Here is a 16,018-nt window from a genome sequence, read left to right as displayed (position 1 = left end):
TTAGGCCATTTCCTTCCCCTGTCCACATCCATGCTGGACATTCTACAAAGGCTTATCTTCAACTTTCTGACAGTTTTCTTTGCCTGGAGTGAGGCAGGATAGAAGTTAGGAAAAAAGTAAAGTTGAGTGAGATCCAGTAAAGATCTGTGGTTGTCTTATCTTTAAATGTCTTAAAATACCAATGCTTTGGTATTTTCTCAGGTAACCTTTCTATTTAAATGTATGCTTATAAATAGCCAAGATATTCTTTATCAACAGCACCAGTACAATGCCTTAGATAAACACCTTTATTTTATTATTGATTTTAGAGAGGAAGGAAGGGAGAGGGAGAGAGAGAAACATCAATGAGAGACAGAAACATTGATCTGCCGCTTCCTGCACTCATCCCAACCTGGGACTGAGCCCAAAACCGAAACCTGGGCATGTGCCCAGACCGGGAATTGAACTGGTGACCCTCCTGTGCACATGACCAACTGAGCCACACCAGCCAGGGCAATTAGCACCTTTAGTGATGATGAATATTCCTTGGATATCCACTAAAGCATATTCTTCCATTAAATGGTGTTTTGTGACAGAGAAATGAAGCAAAATGGGTGCAACAGATGAACTTTTATAAAGCATAAGCCGCTGTTTCAAATTCTGGCCACTAAGGATTTTAATCAGGCCCATATCCTAATGGATTTGGCCAACCCCATCATCTGAGAAAATTCATGTCAATTTTTTTTTTGTGCCCAAGCATAACTAATACCTTGATCAATCACATTATATAAATTCTTCCTTTCTTTATGGACATAAAAATATGATTTCTGTGCTGTGATTCACAAAGTAAATAATTTTTTGGTTTAACTGGAAATCATAGGCCTCTGACTCAGAGTTGCCAGAATTTGTCATCAGTTAGACTCTAGAGACGTGAAAACATGTCTGATGGACTATATTAAAAGCATATTCCCTTTTGATCAGATGAGATCAAATAGGCACAAAATCTTCACTCGGATATCAGAGTTTATAAAAAATCCATGTAGTATTTAAAAAGGAAAAAAAAAATAAGAAAAATTCAATATCCAAAGCTAAAAATTCCCGGTTCAAAGGCATTGTTTCTTCCTCTTTTCCATTCTATGTGTCAAGCTTTTTATAAAATTTCTCTTACTTTAATCACAAACATGTATTAAGTGCCTCTTGTATACCCAGCATAGGTTTAGATACGTGAACTACAGCATTAAACAAAACTGACAAAGTTTCCTGAACTCTGCCCTTGTGGAAGTCATGTTCTAATAGAGAGACAACAAAAATGCATAATAAAGAAATGACATGGTATATTAGCAGCTTACAAGTACTGGAGAGAGGAGAAAAAGTAAAGCAAGGAAAAAGATTAGGAGTATTAAATTTTAAAGTTTATCATTTTAACTAGGGTCGGTCAAAGAAGTCTTAAAAGAAATTTTAAAATATTTTAACCAAATGAAAACACAACTTATCAAAATTCAGGGGATGCAGTTAAAGCAGTGCTTTGAGGAAAGGTGATAACACTGGACACATGCCCTAGGAGAGAGGAAGGATATAAAATCAGTAATGTAAGTTTCCACTTTAGGAAACTAGAAAAAGACAATTTAATCTAAAAGCAACAGAAGAAAAGAAATAATAAAAATAGCAGAAACGAGTGAAATTCAAAACAGGAAAACAACAGAGAAAAATCAATAAAACCAAAAGCTTGTTCTTTGGGAAAAAAATCAATAAAAATGATAAACTTGGAGACAGACTAACCAAGAAAAAAAAAGAGAAAGCACAAATTGCCAATATCAGAGATTAAAGAGGGATCATCATTACTGAGTCCATGGCCATTGAAAGAATAGATAATTGAAATATATACGATTACATTTGTCAATTATTCTTTAATAAGGTTTTTTTAGAAGCCACAAGATTTTAGTTTTTTCTTTCTTTTAAATGCCACACTAATTAGATGTAAGATAGTCCTGAAAAATAAAACTATTTACACATTAAATACAAAATAAATATAAAATAACTGAAAAAATAGTTATCCAGCGATTCGTTTGCATTCCCACTGTTCACCTTCTGTTTCATTTCTCTTTGCCTTTTGTATTTTCTTCCTTGCTTTCCAATGGACCTTTGGCTCTGGTTTTACCCACTGTATTTCTATCGGTTTTTCCTTCATTGGTGTGACAGAAACATCTGCAGTGGGATCATGTGAAAGAATAGTGTTTGGTTCTTTCTTTCTTGGTTGCTGTGCCTCTTTAACTTGCTGTTTCTCTTTGTATTTTGCAGCTGTGAGGAATCTTATGACCCACCGATGGATGTTTGGTGACTGGTGGTAGTAAGGATTTTCATATAAATTTGGGCCTCCAAAACTTCCCTGGAAAAATCTTCATGAGATTTAAGACAAAACGAGGTCCTATTTCTACAAGAGCAGCATCTTCTTCTTTGACCTGAAAGGTCCAAAACCGTATCCTATTATCCAAAACAGAAGTAAACACGTGGTCCACAAATGGTTGGCTTTGGGGATGATACCGTGGTGCACTGAAGATCTGACTTAAGAGTTTTCTTTTAACAAAGCTTAATGTGGTAATTCATCAAAAGCAGGGTCAAAAGACAAAAGGGGCTGAGAACCTTTCAAACAGTTTCCAGTCGTCTTTAGTTCAGCTCGGGCATGAATATTTTCAACTAGGAATTTAGCAGATGGTCTATGAGGTGAATTTGAAAGCCGCATACAGAGATCTTGTTTTTTCTTAGATGCAGACTAGAAACATTGCAGTTTTTCATTTCACAAACCTCATTCATCACAAATAACTTATCTTTACGATCCATTTGGGTATCGTCTGCTTTAAAATGAGGCATCAGCATTAAGTCCTGCCATAAAGGCCTTGCTCTGAAACGCATTCCTTTGGAAGAAAAGGGGAGAGTCTGCTCCTTAGCTTTGCACTTGGCCTTGCAAATGGGGGCTGGGATGCGGCCTCTGTCTTCTCCCTCCACCTGCCCTGCCATGTCACTGCCTAGCTGGCGGCCTGGCATCTTTTTTGGTCCTTTATGGCCTCTTAGCTTGAACCGTCAAGGCTCTGTGCTGTTTCCTCTTGGTGTCTGCCGTCTTGCCTCACCGCCTTTGCTGTTAAAAAAGATTTTTTTTTAAAGAGATAATGAAGGAATGCTATGAACAACCCTATGCCCACCTATTTGAAAACGTAGATGAAGTGGGCCAATTCCTTGAAAGACACAAATTACCAAAACGACCTTGTGGATGATCTTTGAGGAAAATATGAAGGCTCTTAAGAAACGCAGAAAAAAAGCTGCTGAAACTAGTTTCTCGACTTTGTATTTGTTAAAAGGGGTTGGAAATCCTCGGTGCACGCTTGATAACGCTGCAGGCATCAAGGCTGCACCGCAGCCAAGCCAAAACCTAGCGTCGGCCGAATGAACGGGCGCGCTCTGGCCTTCCTGCCCTTCCCGTGCCCCACCTCTCACCCTTGACCCCTGTCCTGGGAGCTGCCGGCGTGTGGTCTGAGCCCCGGGCCCCTACTCCTCCCCTGGTTTCCCCTCAGTCCTCTTAGTGCCGGCTCTCCTCTCTCCCTCTGCTGCCACCCACAGTCCTGGCACGAACAGCACCATCCAGATGCACTGTCTTCCCCGAACGACACACCCAGAGAGCTGGATACCATACAATGAACAGACTTTTTCATTGTCTCTCCAAGACTTGGCCTGGGATTCAGACAGTCTCTGCATTGTCTGGTTCAGCTCTGGAAATTGTCAAATTATCTATAAAAAAAGAAGGAAACAGACCCGAGGGTGAGGGAGTCCGGTGGGTTTAAGGAGATCACCCGGGACTTGACCTTTGCAGTCAGTTTTACTGAGATAAGTAAGAAACCCGTACAAAGGATGTATCTTTACACTGCAACCCCTTTTGTTTAGAAACCCAGCTTCTGAGGGGGTGAGGTCAGGGAACAGTTGGGGGAACTGTTTCTCCTTTGTAGTACGCTAAGAACTTTTATCCCCGAGAGCGGTAGGAGGATAATCTTCCTCTTTAAAAGTCATTAAACATATCCCTGGAAAAAGCAGACACTTGGACTGAATGAGACAATGCAATAGAATTCCCCTTTTTTTTTTTTTTTTTTTGACTTGGGACAATATTGATTTGGAACATAGGCAATGGATCGCGTCATTTCCATTTGGCTTTTTGGAAGGTGCCACAAATACTATATTTGGGAATCGGAAATGCGACTTTAGAACATTTTGATCTGGAAGTTACCAGTAAGAAATCATTCACAAATTGAAAAAAAAAAAATTCTAAGAAATTTAAGCGAGGTTTTATGAACATCAGATTCATTCAATTCCTTGACATTTGCTAAATTTCACAATACAGTGACCAAAATTGTTTACCCTTATTTTTCCTTCGAAAATCCATTAACCCACAAGCCTACAGGCAACAAACCCACAAAGCACTGAAACAATTCCTGTGTGAAACTTACAAGGAGTTTTTTTATTTTCCTGGAGCGGGCTACAGGTTGCAGGAATTATAGCCATTTCTAATCTCCAGAAGGTCTTTAGTTTATGCTTTTAGGTACTTGGCCCTGTACACATAAAATAAGTATCTAAGTACAAAGATCAAATATGGACGTTTTGCTGTATCTATTCCCCATTCTTTGTGTAATTTAAATTTTCAAACATGTTTGTATAACACAAAGAAGAGAATGACAAGCTTCACCATGGATTAGTGATTTTGCAAGTAGTTTGAAGATTCGGTGCTGTATCTGTTCTATTAGGGTGATTTCTTTTGGAAATATCTCAATCTGTTAAATTCTGTATAAGCAGAACTGTTTAGGTAAAATATTTATGATACCAGCACTTAGAACGTTTTTCCCAACCAGATCTTCTAGGGAAGGGATTATAATTGAATTTTAGGGCAATTACTTAACTTTTATTTTATTATTTATTTATTTATTTATTTATTTATTTATTTATTTATTTTTAAGATCATGAATTAGGGTTGATTTATTACGGCAATAATATAAAACACATACATTTTTTTTCTTTTTTCTTTTTTTCTAAAGCAAACCTATCCCAACATTTGCAGAATGATGTGCCTCGAAGGCACATCATAATTTTAAAATTATGAGATAATCCAATATTGCCTTTTATAAATAAATATTGCATTTAGGTGATTTTATCCTTAACATTACAAAAAAATAACAAGATAAATCCAAAAGATTTGATATTTGAATTTTAGGTGAGGGTAACTGGCATGCACCATTTCAAGTGATGGTTCACTGTAAATAATGACAATCATTGCCTAAATCTGGAGGTGACTGCAAAGTTCTTGAACTACATAGGTCTCTTTTTTCTTTTTTTTAAAATGGTAGTTATGTTTTTACTGTGGTAAAAAACACAAAACATAAATGGTACTCTCTTAACAATTTTTAAGTGTGCATCACAGTATTAATTATAAGCACGAAGTCGTACAGCAGATCTCCAGAGCTTTTTGTCTTGTGTTACATGGCTGAAACTCTCTACCCCTGAACCCTCCCCTCCAGCCCTGGCAACTACCATCCTACTTTCTGTTTCTATGAGTCTGATTGCTTTAGATACCACATATAAGTGGACATAGGTCTCTTTTTGTTACTTCTCACAGTGTCATGAAAATCCATATTGGTTAGGACTGGTTAGCTCAACTCCATGTCTTGCTTGTTGTGTCTTCTTGAATTATCGAGAGTGTAAAACTAAAAGTAAAATTGCCCATACTCACAGCTGAGTTCTGGATGTGAATTTGGTTCTGCCACTTCGATCCATTCATGTTAAGATTATGAAGCAGAAGTGAGACAGAGGCTGTATTCCTGGTGCTTCTGGCAAGCACAAACATGAAGACATAGGTTTTTCTGCAAGAGCGTAGCCTTGTCCAGTTATTTTGTTTGTGGGTGTTGAAAGGCAATCGGTAGTCCTGGCCGCAAGTGGAATCCATGTTCCACCAGCCAGTTGGCAACTCTTTTGTAGTCATGAGGCAGTTAACTGGATCAGTAGGCACAGGAACTTCCTGATTCTAAATTGCAACGACAGCGTATTGCCCGTGATGTCCCCAGTTCTGGGGGCCCATCCGGATCCATCACCTTCCAGATTGTGGTGGAGGCTGCTTCACGGACAGGCCAGTGCAGCTATTTTATTCCAGGAGTCTTTCGTAGAGACCCAGGCTAGTGTACATTCCTTCAACCTTTGCCATCATTTTTTAAGCATCTAATTCTCTGTCGCAAACCACTTTTCACATCAAATTCCCCAAGTGATCCTCATTCCTCCAGCTGGCTCTTGGCTGCTGCGTTAACTGAGAGAATGACAGCATGTTTTAACTAGATTCTGGCCTCAGTGCCCTGCCCTCTGTGCTCAGTTTATTAGGTTCCTTGGTTTTTAATCAACTTCTAGCAGAGATGGAAAATCACGATTCATCATTTTAGTGCTAGTGTCTCCAATTGCTCTGACTACATTACTGCATCAAAATGATAAGCCAGCATTTCAGCCTATATTAATTACAATTTTGAAATACTATGCCAATACCTGTATTTCACTTTAAAAGTGCTCAGAATTCAGAGTATTTTTAAGACCAAGAAAACTAAAAATGTAATAGATTTTAAATTTTTTAAAAAATTAAATAAAAATGTAAATGTAAATTCATGCATATATAAATATTAAACACATTCTAATTCTGGTTTAACTACTGGAAGATTAAATGAATACAAAAAAGTATTATTATACAATAGTAAGCTGGACATTTATATAAGATAAAGAGAATAGTGAAAATTTTTAAATAAGACATTATTTCAGATATTTTTTTAAAATGCAGACTTAGAAGACAAAGTGCAACAAGCATTTGTGCATGAACATGCCAGTTATTTTGTGCCAAATATTTTATGCTTCAGTTAAAAATTCTGAGCTTCACCTGCAAGTAAAAGGCCGAGGAGATAGTGTTAGGTCAATTCAAACATTTTCCTCTAACTTATTCAGCTTCAAATAATCCTTTCTCTTGACTTATAATTTTATGTTTTGAAAGATTTTTATTGATTTTTTTAGAGAGAGAGGAGCGAGGGGAGGGAGAGAGAGAAAAACATCGATATGAGAGCTAAGCATCGATTGGCTGCCTCCTGCACACTCTCCACCAGGGATCAAACCTACTTAAACTCATACAGGCTAAGGTGTGTCAAAAACTGTGGACTGCATATCATTAAAAAAAAAATTTTAACAGTATATTTTATCGAACCCAATAGAAATATTATTATTTCAACATGTATTCAATATAAAAAATTATTAACAAGATATTTTACATTTTTTTAAATTTGTTTTTGTTGATTTTTAGAGAGGGGGGGAAGAAGAAGGAGAGGGGGATAGAGATAGAAACATCAATGAGAGAGAAACATCGATCAGCTGGCTCCTGTGTGCCCCCTACTGGGGATGGAGCCCAAAACCTGGGCATGTGCCCTGCCCAGGAATTGAACCAGCCACCTCTTGGTGCATGGGTTGGTGTTCAACCACTGAACCCCACAGGCCAGACTTACATTCTTTTTTTAATCAAAGTGTTGAGAGTCCAACACTGACACAGCACATCTCAGCTCTCATGTGCCACATTTTTACCTTTACACACACACTTAATCATAACACAGTCATTTAACTTAATCTGCAGATGTAAATTACTAAGATTTCAGATTTTTTAAAATAACATTATATACCCACAAAAATGCAGTTTTCCACACACATATCACATAGGACTTCATTCCTCCCGCCCCTCACCCGGTCCATATATTTTTGCTCAACCTCTGTCACCTTTTTTCTCCCTGACTCTCAGATGAGTGCACGCTCCCTCCTTATTGTAAACGTAGAAGCTTCTAAGAAAGGCCCTTGCAGGATGACTTATCATTCCAAGCACTTTTGTCTTGACATGTTTCTTTTTTTTTTTTCTGTTCCAGGGGAAGAGGTGTGTTGGCTTCTCACCTGCTTCTAATTATTTCTCTCCTCTCCTCCTGGGAACCTCATTCATTCATTCCCCATCTCCCTCCCCATTTTTCCATCATCTCTAACTTCTATTTCCAAAAATGTGAGTTCTCTTTATATTTTTAAAATTACCCTTGACTCCGTTATTTCCTCTGCATTTCCTTTTTCCCTTATAGATGCAGTACAAGTTTGGGGTCCCGAGTAGGCAGCCTGCTGACCACCTTCCTGGGTTTGCAGCCCAGCTTCACCACCTATTAGTGGTGGGACCTCCCGCAAGTTACATAATCTCTGAGTATAAAACGCCCATGATCATACTGTTATTATTAGCTTGTTGTGATTATTTTATTTGCAAAAAGATTAAGCATATTTCCCTTTCTTTTATTCTGTGGCCTCTCTTCCTTACCAAGTACAGGGGTTTAAAATTTGAAGTCACAAGACAGATATGCAAAAATGCAACTTTATTTTTTGTAAGTGAGTTTAACTTGCTCGTGAGCCACATTTCTACCCCATAATAAATAGCGCTGAAAGAAGGAGAAGCTGGATTTGAAAGTTGCCTCTGAGGCATTAAAGCTCCATTTGTGTGTCTAATTACATCTAAGGGAACAGAAGGAAGCTTAAGGCAGCTCTATTGATAGTCTTCTTGCTGAAAAAAGAGTGTGTAGCAGGCTTAGTCTCAGAACAAAGACAGAAATCTTTACCCTGCAGCTCGCTTTCAATTTCATTAACAAAGGCAATGAGGTGTAGCTTGTGAGGAGATGTGTTTTGGCCACAGCATTATATCCGAGAAAATAACTCCCCTATGCCACTGCTGTGTGTATCTTTCTAATGGAAGAATGAGAACTGTGAACTCTATTTCATCTATGCTGAATTTTTTGGCTCAATGACTATTCTGTAACATTCTCCAATACGTGTTATTTTAACAGTCATCTAGAAAAAATATTTACTAAAACCAAAAACTTACAATTTAAAAATAAATATACATTAAGGCATCGTGGTAGCTGGTAAATTGACCCACACCAAAAAAGCAGAAAAATATAATCTTAGAGAGTTCATCTTTGACTGCTCAGCTTTTTCTTATAATAGGGTGTAAAAGGATTAAAGATTTCATTTAATTGAGACACACCCTGTTTTTTCTGATGCCTTAAGTCTTATCTCTCTTGGGAGCTTGGAGCAATGCCTGCAACAGTCAGAACTGTAAATCAGAGACCATGCTGATTAGATGAGACTTCTTACAAAATCCATCAAGTCTAAATTAGATGGAAGTTCTAGAATAAAGGGGGGAGGTAATTAAGCTGATTGTGGGTGGAAGGTTATTTATGCTTTAAGGGAAAATGCATTTGGGGAGAATCTTCCCTCCTAACGTCAACCAAAACGTTGCTCCCCTCCTTTTTCACCTCCTCGGATCACTTTCTATAGAAAGCAGTATTCACAAATACCAATTGCATAATTAATTATCTGGATAGCCAACTTCCCTGAACAAAATGACAGTAGCAGGTGCTCATCCAGAGCGTAGCTTACTCAAGAGTAAAGACATCTGGTCCTCTGGGTCACTGTGACACAGAGCTCGGATGTGGGGACCCGTGCATACCATGACACGGAGGCAAGTTGATGGTCAGCCACTAAACCACAGATGACATAAACCATCATTTTAGAGTTGAGCTGTGATTATTGCATTTTCCTGTAGGCATTAGAAAGGAAATAAATTTGAAGTAATCAAATAAATTTGACAGACGTACGGGAAATAAGTGAACAATTCATGTGCTAAAAAAACCCCCAATTGCTCCTTTTATTACTGGAGAAAATATGCGCACTGCATTAAATATTTCTGCTTATCACTCTGATGAATATTCTAATAAACTGGATTTAGTCGTATCTTAATAATGACACAAATCCTACAACCATACCTTAACCAAGCCCATTTATTTATTTATAGAAACACTAAACCATTTTCCATTACAAATAGAGATTAATAGGTCAAGCCTATCCCTGCAGGCATGACTAACACAAGATAGAAAATACAGCCTACTTTTTTCTTTAAAAAAAAGTATAACACACATACCAAAAAAAAAACAACCAAAAAAACAAAAATCTTAAGGATTACAGCTCAAAGAATTTTTACAGAAGGAATCACACCTATCCAACTACCACACAGGTCAAGACATGAAATACATCTCAGGAAATTTCTTTTGTGCCACATCCCAGTAACCACTTCAAAGAACTGCTCACTAACTTCTATCACCATAGAATAGTTGCCACTGTTTTTAAACTTGAAATAAGTGGAGTCAAACAAAGGGTGCATATATGTACTCCTATTTGTCTGACTTTTTTCAGTCAGTCGTTCATGAGATTTAACCATGGCATCACAGAAGTTTTCATTGATGGGCATCTGACTTGCTTGGGGCAATTACTAACAACGCTTCTCTGAACATTCTGGTACATCTTCTGGCTCGAGTACATAAGCATTTACCTTGGGAATAAGCCTAGGAGTGGAATTCCGGAGTCACAAGTTATGTGTATTGCCAAGCAGTTTTCCAAAGTGGTTTTACAAATTTAAATTCCCATCCGCAGTATATAAGAGTCCCAGTTGTTCCACTTCCTCATCAACTCTTGGCATTGTCAGGTTTTTAATTTTTGCCATTCCAATAGATGTGTAGCAGTATCATCATGTTTTAACTTATATTTCCCTAATGACAAAAAATTTGAGCATTTTTTTAATGCTTATTGGTCATTTCAATACACTCCTGTGGGAACTTTCTACTGGTCCAAGACTTTTCCTATGTATTAATTACATTGTTCTGTCTATCTCTTATTGATTTGTTATATGCCTCTCTCTATAGATACATATACATATATACACATATACATATATATACATAGAGAGAGACAGACAGAGAAGGGAGGAAGGAGAGGGAAGCAATAGGCAATATCGTTCAGATACATAAGTTTATTACATTTTCCTCATGAACTGACACTTTATCATTATCAAATGGTTTTCTTTGCCCTGAGTAATACTCATTTACCCTCAGCATCTGCTTCATCTATGCTTAGTATGACTAAACCAAATCCAGTTTTGCTCATGTTTGTGTGATATATATTATCCACCTGTTTTTCTTTCACCGTTACTGTGTCTTTATTTTAAATCGTGTCTCCTATAAGCAGTTAAGAGTTGGGTTTCATCTTTTAATCCAGTCCGAAGAGCTTTGCAATATTTAATTGCACTATTTAGTCAATTTACATTTAACGTTGCAAGTACTATATCTGATTTCAAATGTTACGTTCTACTATTTGCTTTCTACTGGATTTGCCTATTATGTTTCCTATTTTTTAAATTTCTTACATCCTGTGAATTAATAAAGTATTGCTTTAATTGTTTAATTGTTATTAACTTGGTAATGATATATGTTTATATTATTCTTGCTTACCTTAGAAATTACAACACACATCTTTTGCTTATTAGTCTTAAATTTGTACTTTTTACTTTTCTTAACTCCATTTTCCTCACTCCCAAAATGATGTTGTAGTATTCATATATACAAATTCTACATATATTTGAAAGCACCAAAGACCACTTTAATTGTTTTACAAAGTCAATATTCATATAGATTTACTCATACATTTACTTGTCCCATCGTTCTTCATCTCTTCCTGCATTGCCGTGATTCCATCTGGGATCACTTTCCTTCTGATGAAGGACTCTCTTTGGTATTTCTTTTAGTATGTGTCTGCTGATGACACGTTCTCTCAGGGTTATTTGTTGTGGTTTATTTCACCTTCATTTTACTTATGGGTCAGCAATCATTTTTTTTTTTTAGGATTTAAAAATTATATCTGCTGTCATCAAGCTTTAAAATTTCTGCTGAGAGGACTTCTTTTAGTCTTCTTATATTCCTTTGATAATGCGTCTTTGTTTTTTGAGGGAATGGGAATTAGGTGCTTTTAAGAATTTCTTTCCTTTTTAAAGCAGCTGTACTCTGATGGGCCTACGTGCACTTTTCTTTGATTCTGTTCCATATGGGATGTGTGGGCTTCTTTAATCTGTTTTGACATTTTTAATCAGGTTTAGAATAATCTTAACCATTATCTCTTCAAATTTCTCATTCTTTCTTCTTTTATGGGGCGCTGATATGTTAGATCTTTTTACCACATCCCATTTGTCCTTAATTTTTCTAGGATGCTTCAGTATGAATATTTTTTATGAAACTATTCTCTAGTTCACTAATCATTTCTTCTGCTGTGTTTAATCAGTTATTAAATCCCTACATTTTAAATTTCAGTTATTACCATTTTAAGTCCTAAAATTTTTATTTGATTTTTTTTTATATTTTCCAACTCTCTTCCTATAACTTCAATATTCCCCCCATCTTTATGAACCTGCTGATCACCATTATTCTGAAGACTGAAGACTAACTGGTAATTCAAATACTTGGATCATTTGTAAATCTGTTTCTGCCACCCTTTTTCACTTAGCTTCCATTCCTTTGGTCCTGTTTTATGACATGCCTATTAATTTTGGATGGTGGCATTTTATGTAAAAATCCGTAGACACCCTGGATTATGTTTCTTCCTCCAGAGAGAATTTCATTGTCTCTGGCAGTCAGATGGATAGTGGATAGATTATTTTGATTCAATCAAGGACTGAGAAGATTCAAAGTGGTGTTCCAAATTTTGTGAGTGCTACTCTATGGACTGTTTTCCCTTACCTCCAGGGTGCAGACCTTCAGACATCTCCATTGAACACCTGGGATGCTGACTAGGCCCCTCCTCCTTGGGCAGCCCTGAGGTCAGGTTAGCTCCTCAGCACCAACAACACTTAAATAACAATATCAAAACTCCACTTAGATTTTTAGCCCCTTGGCAGTACTTCTGCTTGTTTCTTGACCTCTCACTTCATGTGCACAATTTAAGAATCAGTAAATTCCTTGGAGGGAGATTGTGCACAAGATGTTCCTTTTCTACGGTTCCCTTTCTTTAAGTCTTGGTTGCCTTGATATCCCTGAACCTCAATGATTATTTTTTTCAGCTCAACTAACTTGCCTCAGCCTCTGGGCCACCATTTCCTAGTCAGCCTCTACATCCCTCAATATGAGCTGAGAATAATCTGATGAGGAAAGAACTAGGTCTATAGGGTTTAGTTCAATGTTTTCCTTCTCTCCAAAATCTTGACTGCACACGGTCTCTGTTTCTTTGTGACATACTACACTTAAACGGTTGGATTTTGTTTATGGTTTTGTTTTCCTTTTTTGAATTTTACCTATCTTTTATTTGGTCTGATAGGACCTGCTACTCTCCATACCCCATATTTATAATTAACTCAATATGCTCTCTTCCAAACACCTTTAATAATAAAAAGCTTTCCCCTTGACTCGATGCCCGTAATTGTCCTAACAGTCTTCTTGTCTTGAAAGTCAAGCATATTCTTTCTTCTACATCCCATGCTAACAGCTGTAAATGAAATAAATAAGTCAGCATTCTTGCCCTACGTTTGTTCATGGTACTAAGAATGGTATATCTCTATTATGGTATTTAGTACATTATACCGTGGTTCTGTTTCCTCACTTGTAAACAGGGGATGATATAGGTTTGTTTCTTGTTCATGTAAATGGGATGAGACTCTAGCAGACTTCCATGGATTCCATGGCCAGGGAAGAGAGAGCTCCAGGGTCCTAGGGGTGTTTTGAAGGATGTGTCTGCCACTGGTTTATATTGTTTATGTTCATGTCCAATCAACCAGAACTAAGTCACATGTCCCCAACTTAATGACAAGTACAAGGAAGGCTGAAAATATAGTTTTAATGTGGTCTTGGGAAAACTATGGTGAATAGAGAGCATTATCTCTCTTGCATATTATCATCTTTAAAAAAAATTTTCTTTTAATCCTCACCTGAGGATATGTTTTTTACTGATTTTTAAAGAGAGGAGGGGGAGAGAGAGAGAGAGACATCAATCAGTTGTCTTCCATATGCACCCTGACTGGGAATCAGGCCCAAAACCTAGGTATATACCCTGGCCTGAAAGTGGACCAGTGACCTTTTGGTGTATGGGACGACACTCCAACCAGCTGAGCCACCTGGGAAGGGCATCATCTTTTTAATTACTGTTTTTTTCACTTCTATGAATATGGTGTTTGTTTGTTTGTTTTTTTGTTTTGTTTTTGTTTTTTTGCTTCCCTAGTTCCTAACACAGTACCCAGTACATGGCAATCACTTGGTAAATGTTTGTTAAAGGACTTATTGACTGGATGAATTCATGACTTAGAGACTAACTGAATGGTTAATTTCTTAAGTCACCTGTTAATGGTTAAGACTACAATCCAATATCACAAATACTCCTATTGGGAGTCAATTCTCCATGGGTCTCTCACATTTCTACACATCTTGCAAGTGAGTCAATGATTACCTTTTTTCTAGACTATTATAATTTCAAGGATGTTTGCCTAATAAGCAGCCTTGGAAAGTAGAGATAATGTCTCCCTCAAGAACTGAGAGAAGTTTTGCAGCAGTTTTGCTCAGAGCCTTGTAAGACAGAGATAATGCTCTAAAGCAAAGGGTTGGCATGAGTACCATTCAGTATAATAAAGGTAACATCTAACTCGAGAGTGAAAGGAAAGCATGATTACTGCCCTTTATAACAATCTGGTGCCCAAAGCTCAGAGCTCCTCTCCTTTAATGCCACCCTCTGTACGAGCAGGTGTCATTTGCCTCTCTTTGCATCACTCTATGAGAATAGGGCCTCAGGGAATCAGCACAAAAATGCAGATACTCTGGCTACTGCTATTGCTGTAAGTAATAAATAGGCCTTCATTTCTGACCCAGGAATCTCATGTCTTCTGCCAGCGTCCATGAAACTGTGTCAGGCAAACTTGTTAGCTTATAAGTAGAGTAAAATCTCAGACTCTTCACATTTCTTAACAAATCCTTCCACTAGAAATTTGCATTGCTTAATATTATGTTCATTTTGCTTTTTTTCTGTACATAAAGCTAAAAATCCAGCTTCCAAAAAAAAAAAAAATGTTTTGTATATTATCGCTGCCTGTTTTGATTCTTGTTTTGCCGATAAATGTAAAAGCAATTTCCTGTGTTTATTTACCAAAAAAATATCCATTTTGTTACTGATGTAAAAAAATTGTCATGTTGCTGACAATTATATATTTTTGAGGTCTAGTAAAAGCTGTTGATGTCATTACTCCCCCTTGCTAAAGTTACAAAGGTTCCTGTTCACAAAAGGCATTCACAGGCATCCTGATTACAATGATCCAACATACAAGAGGGCCTGTTGACACCTGGCGTGTTCCAAGCAGTTCGGAATGTTTCGGAATGTCTTCCCGCCTCCTCTCTGTTCCGGTGAACACAGTTTTTCTAGAGTGCAGGTGTGTCCCTGAGATGGTTGTCCTTGAAGGGACCCAGCACTGTGCCAGAGGCCAGTAGAAGCATTTTTCAACTTCCCAGAGGAAAAATCCATGGAATGGTAAATCGTTTGTAGAGCCGGATGAAAGCAATGCATTAATGCATGGATTTGTACCCTTCCTTGTTCTCGTGGACGCCCACGAGTCTGTCTTTTGCTACAAATTACCCGCTGGAGCAGAGGGGTCAGAAGAGAAGAAACACATATTTCTAGAGGATCACGTGGGTTTTCCATTGGCTGAGGCAGACGGCATCCCTGGTCCCCAGGGGGTTCCTCAAGCTCAGTTCTTCAAAGCGAGTTCTCTCAGAATCTTCCAAAGTGCAACCTTTCTCTGTGGTCTTAGCAGGAATGGAAGGCTCCAGCTGCTGCCTGAGAGAGCGGAATTGGGGTGGCACTGCCTTCTCCACACCACGGGCAAGCGAGACACAGCACAGCTATGTGTGTGCTCCACGTAGTTGTTTGTTTGTGATAGAGAAACAAAGCCGCTCTGCTTCATGGAGGACTTTTAATGGATCCATCTATGGGTTAATTTCCACCAATCGCAGTGTTGTTTTCCTAAAAGAAATTGGATCAAAGCAGCCAGAAAACCTAGAATTGGAGGAGTTCTAGAAAATGTTTTTCCTTTTCATTTCGAGTAAGAATTATATAT

At 37.7% G+C, this 16,018-nt stretch overlaps 1 pseudogene; it reads right to left on the bottom strand.

Annotated features, from left to right (window-relative positions):
• Positions 1-1,980: 1,980 nt before the first annotated feature.
• LOC107546244 (ribosome biogenesis protein BRX1 homolog pseudogene) overlaps positions 1,981-16,018 on the bottom strand; it is a 36,201-nt pseudogene continuing 22,163 nt past the window's right edge.

Source organism: Miniopterus natalensis, chromosome 19, assembly GCF_054644295.1.
Source record: "Miniopterus natalensis isolate mMinNat1 chromosome 19, mMinNat1.hap1, whole genome shotgun sequence".
NCBI lineage: Eukaryota > Metazoa > Chordata > Mammalia > Chiroptera > Miniopteridae > Miniopterus > Miniopterus natalensis.
The sequence above is the reverse complement of the archived record's forward strand: the minus strand, read 5'-3'. Positions and strand labels throughout refer to the sequence as shown.